Source organism: Lactuca serriola, chromosome 6 (assembly GCF_051521515.1).
Source record: "Lactuca serriola cultivar US96UC23 chromosome 6, Lser_US96UC23_V15, whole genome shotgun sequence".
NCBI classification, from domain to species: domain Eukaryota; kingdom Viridiplantae; phylum Streptophyta; class Magnoliopsida; order Asterales; family Asteraceae; genus Lactuca; species Lactuca serriola.
Window position 1 is genome coordinate 84,564,645 of NC_136413.1, and position 5,592 is coordinate 84,570,236.

Below are 5,592 nucleotides of genomic sequence, written 5' to 3' on the forward strand. Positions count from 1 at the left end.
ATGTTTAAAATATTAGATTTGGTGGATAGATTTGGACCTTTTGGTCAATCCAAATCTTACAGCGTCCACAAATACATGGGTAGCGAACTAGCGATTGTGTTCTCTTCCATACGTTTCTATCGGTCTTTTAAATAAAAGCGCAAACGTCATTATTAACAAAAGCCAAACTCCAATCATAAAACATCAAAACATATTAATATTAAAATGGTGACTTTTTAAATATTAACCTTAATGTCATCATTAAATAAGGACAACTCCAATCATACAAAGGTAAATAGTAGAACAGGCAATTTGTATATTCGTGTCTTGAAAACGTGTCTGCTATAAATATGACACGATACGATTACACAATGTAAAATAAGTCTTATCTCAATTTTCAAAATGTATCTGTGTCGTGTCGTGTCGTGTCTTTCACAGATTCGTGTATTCGTGTTTGGAATTGCCACTAAATATCATAAAAGATATTAAGTTTACATCAAAATTCTAATTTATATTATGTTATTTTTTTCTCTCAAATTTGATACGGTGTTTTTCAATTTATTACGATTTTGACAACTTCACCAGTCAACTCGATTACTTACTGATATGACATTATGTCGTGTTAGTTTTGATGACGTGCATACTGACATGACATACTATCGTGTCAAAATTGATATTTGTTTATGTAAAAGACATTAAGTTTTTTCATTTTTTTTTTATTTTGACACTAAGTTTTTTTTCTTCAATTTTGACATTATATTTTTTGTTCAAAATCGAACATTAGTTTTTCTAATTTTGATCAATGTTAACCATTTTTCATTTGACACGTCAGCATGTCATGTCTGCATGTCACATCAGCAAGTAATCGGGTTGACCAATCAAGTGGTCAGAATTGTAACAAACTAGAAAACACAGTGTCAAATTTGAGACAAAATAACACAATGTTAAATTAATTTTTTTTTATAAACTTAGTATCTTTTGTGCTATCTACCCTTTAACTTTACCCCCTTTCTTTATAAAAACTAGAGCTTGTGGCCTAGCGTTGCTATAGGCCAAGAAATATTTTGTTTCTTGGATTGATTTAAATTTCACAGTTCATGTTTGTTTGTAGATTAGATTTTTAGAACATTATATATAAGGGACTAAAGTTTATAAAATGTAAAAACTATGGTGGTTAGATGTTGAAAAACGGTAAAGATAATATTATTCTAATTAATATTAGAGAAGAGACCAAAATTAAGTTTTAGGAAGTGGACTTATTCTGATTAATATTAAAGAAGGGACCGATACAGGGTCATTACTATAAAATGCCAAAGGTGGATGATTTATGAATAAAACAAATAAATATAGAGATCATTAGCATAAATTGAAAAATGTTACTGTGTATAATGTAATCATAACTAGATAAATCTACCTCTTCTAATAAAAGAACGGTCCTACTAATTGGACCCTAGATTTTCTTAAAGGACCCTCCTTATAATGATTTTTCAGGTATAAATATATTTTTCCCTATTTCCATAGTCAAAATTAAATTTCTAAGAAGTCATTCTCATTAATTAAGAGTAATAAACATATAATTAAAAATAAAAGTCAAATGTTAATAAAAAAGAAGAAACCCATGCGTTTTTTTTCCGTGCTCTTTTTTTCATTTCTTCATATTAATTAAATATTATAAAACGTTATATATATATATATATATATATATATATATATATATATATGTAGAGAGAGAGAGAGAGGTATGTTCAAATGTTTCTCACATCTATTGTGCGCTAGAATGCACCAATAAGAATTGAGTAAACATTAAATGTATATTAAATGATATTCATATTTATAAATCATTTTTATGGAAACTAATTTAATTCGCCATTAATGTCAATAATAATATTCTTTCAAAATGAATTCATATATAAAATAATAAGAGTCTATTATAGGCGAACGAGAGTATATTCTACTAGAATACACCCTCATTCTTCATATTTCATACAACTTTATTGTATTTTAAGTGAGTGAGTTGGGAAATAATGTTATTGCTGACATAAAAACCTAAATACGAATTCATTCTGAAAGAATGTTATTGCTGACATTAATGACAAATTTAATTAATTTCCATAAAGATAAAATTATAATTATGGATATCATTTAATATACATACAATTATAGAAACCATTTAATATCTATCATTATTTAATTAAATAATAATATAATTTTACTAAATTCCTATTGGTGCATTCTAGCACACAATAAATGTAAAAAACACTTTAACCTAGCCCTATATATATATATATATATATATATATATATATATATATATATATATATATATATATATATATATATATATATATAGGTTATTCTATTTCTAACTTATTATTGTGTTATTGTATGAATGATTGTGGGCCAATCATTTTACTTATTTTAAGAAAGTGGTTATTACATATTATTGAATTAAATATAATTGAAAAATACCATCTAATTTAACTAGAAGGGTATTTTAGTCAGTTAATATAGATTTAATAAAGGAATTTTGCATATTTTACGGTAAATTGTATATTTGAAGGGAAAATAGATTCTATTAATTTTAAAAATCTGATTGTATGGATGATAATTCTCCTAATTTGGAAATTCTAACGGAATATGTTTATCAATATATAGAAAAATAACAAAAATTATTGAACCATACAAGAATACACATTCTGACATAATATATATTTTGATTTAATGAACTTTTTGAAGAATAACAAAATTTTGGATACAAGTTAAAAAAGTTTCATTACATTCTTAGAAAAGAAAAAAATTATATACTATTCTATGAGAATGTTACACTTATTAATAACAAAGAAATACAAATATATAAATCATTCTACCAGAATATACTATTATTCTGCTACAATAATCCATTTTTTTTAAAGATTGGTGGTTATTGTTTATCTTCATCCCCTAGAATGTTCGTCTTCAAGATTCTATTCTGGCATAATCGGAATTCAAGATTCCATTCCAATAGAATGTTGTAAGTCTCATATGTACCCTTTCCAGCGAAGAAAACAAGAACATTCTTCTTCTTGATTTCATGTATACCTGCAAATGAAAAATACAACCACTCATTGTTACAATGATAAAAATCATAACAATGAGGTGAAATGAAACTATTGATATAAATATTCAAAAACTAACACAAGTTTAAGTCTAGTAACCTAAGCAGAAAATGTCCAACTTTTTCATAAAAAACTACCAAGGATTATGAAAATCAATACCAACAAGAGATTTCCATATCCATGCCTACTCAGATTTTATATCTTGTCCTGAAGCATTCGATCCATCATTTCCTTTTCCATCTCTTAACTGAAATACATCAAAACAGAATTATGATTCTTATATTCATTTTTTCAGTATTTTTTAATAACCAACATCATTCTCTTAAAATATGATCTTTACCTGTTCCAAGACTTTCTTCTGTTAACAATAGCCCTGATTGGATAAAACAAAAACCAGATTAGTAATTTAAAATAAAAAAAGAGCAGAAGAAAACTTATAAATTTATAAATTTATAAATTTATAATACCTTTTCTATTCCATAAATGTAATGACAGTAAGTGAAGACAAATGCAAAATTGATTTGACTTTGTCCACCAACATAATGGTGATAATCATGATAATCAGCTCCACCATAGAAAGGGATAAATTTTGTGAATGTCCAGGGGAAATCATTTCTGCAAAAGTGTATTTACTATTTGTTGCTTAAAATTTCAATGTAAATATAACTTTGATGATATGTTTGGCCTTTGAGGGCATCACAAAAGAAACAAAAAAAGATGTAGAAAGCAAAACACACACAAAAAGTAGGGTAGAGAAAAGGATGGGTGGGGTTAGAATGGGAAAAGTAATTTGATCATTTTCCATATGGCCAAAAGTCAATTTTTATACTTAAGATCATACTATTTTTAATCAGGCCTAACTTTAATCTATTATTAATCATCAATTCATCAAAAGGAAAAGTCTATATCAAAAGGTTGAATTTAATGCAAAAGCATGCTTACTTATAACTTATAGCTTTTACTACTTACCCACTGTGAGTCTCAATGGCTTCAATCTGTTTCAAAGAAATCCACAACCAGAATGTAATCATATGGCCAGGAACCATGGCGGGTCCCAGAAAAGATGGAATCCCAAGGATCAAAACCTCAGCCCAATGTACATATGGAGCTGCATATGCTATAGGTGAAGTGTATTCATGGTGAACTTTATGAATTTTTTCATATCCCCATTTTCAATGTAAAAATCTATGGATCCAATAATTTGTGAAGTCTTCAACAAGAAAATAAACAAACAATTGAAAGATGATCTCCATTAGTGATGGCAGGGGTAAGCTTGTCCGGATACCAATCATCTGAAAAAAGTAATTTTTAGTATGTTAGTCAATATTCCTACAGATTTTTAAAGTGAAAGTAAGATATTCCCAATCATCTGTAAGGGGAAAAAGAAAAGTAGTAATGCATCATGTAACTTTTTCCTTAATGTCCCAACAATCAAGATAATAAAAGAAAGAAATAAATTTGAATAAAATTCTGGGAGAGACTTGGCACATGGATTGAACAGTGAAGTCACAAGTGCCTGGATATCACTTGATTAGATGAGGACTGTAAAAATGAATCTTTTCCTAGGCGTAATGATGCTATTTGATAAATAGATTTACACTGTATTAAAAGATCAATGGAATCAAACACAGAATATAAAAGATTGAAGTGAGATTATACATGTGTTCTGATCAAATCAAACAATAAAAAGATGACATGGAACTAATAAGAAAGATCCAAGAAAATGGAAATCCAATCGTGTAAGATTGGCAACCAATATCCACAAATTTGATCCGAAATTTACATAATTAGATTGCTAATAGAAGTAAAATCACCAAACTACGTTAAGCATGCCAAGATTGAAACTTACAGACCAACTGTGATTCAGGTAAAGTTAAGTATAGTTGGTAGTCTACAGTAACAATCACAAAAAAAAAAGCCAGAAACAGATATTTCACTGATATTTCAATGGAGCTATTGCTAGATCAAGAAAAAAAAAAGAGAGAGAAAGAACAGGGGGAGCTACCGTAGCAGCCCCCGTCCACGCACCTTTCAACCACCGAGAGCAAAACCTACCGAAGTGGTGTTTCCCCGGAGCAAACACGGGAGGCGACAACCCCCTCTGATCCCTCGACCTCTTTCCTACCGCGACGATGCTGTTGCCCTACCCCATCCCATTCTTCCCTTAGGCACGTCGAACCCAGGAGACCACATCGCTGCTTTTTCACGTCTTCGATGCTTCGGCCTCATCGAGCCCCAGAGACGGCGATCCTCATCCTGATGGATCGACCAGTTGCTACTTAAAATCAAATAGCATGATTATAGGAAAGTATATAAAATTACCTAATTATTCTTATTTATTTAATTAATTATTTATTTATATTATAAATTTTGATTGACTCACATTTATGGAAACTAATTAAATTCGTCGTCAACAATAATATTATTTCAGAATAAATTCATATCTAGAAGAATGAGAGTGTATTGCAGCAGAATGAGAGTGTATTCTAGTAGAATACACTCTCGTTCTTCATATTCC

The 5,592-nt window shown here is 29.0% G+C and overlaps 1 pseudogene across 1 annotated transcript; it reads right to left on the minus strand.

Annotated features, from left to right (window-relative positions):
• Window positions 1-2,673: 2,673 nt before the first annotated feature.
• LOC145059972 (methylsterol monooxygenase 1-2-like) lies at window positions 2,674-5,303 on the minus strand (annotated as a pseudogene). The gene is made up of 8 exons (XR_013686799.1): window positions 5,222-5,303; window positions 4,928-4,965; window positions 4,602-4,673; window positions 4,044-4,366; window positions 3,542-3,689; window positions 3,415-3,447; window positions 3,212-3,321; window positions 2,674-3,057 (listed from the first exon to the last, which is right to left on the minus strand). The product of XR_013686799.1 is annotated as a methylsterol monooxygenase 1-2-like (transcript).
• Window positions 5,304-5,592: the final 289 nt, after the last annotated feature.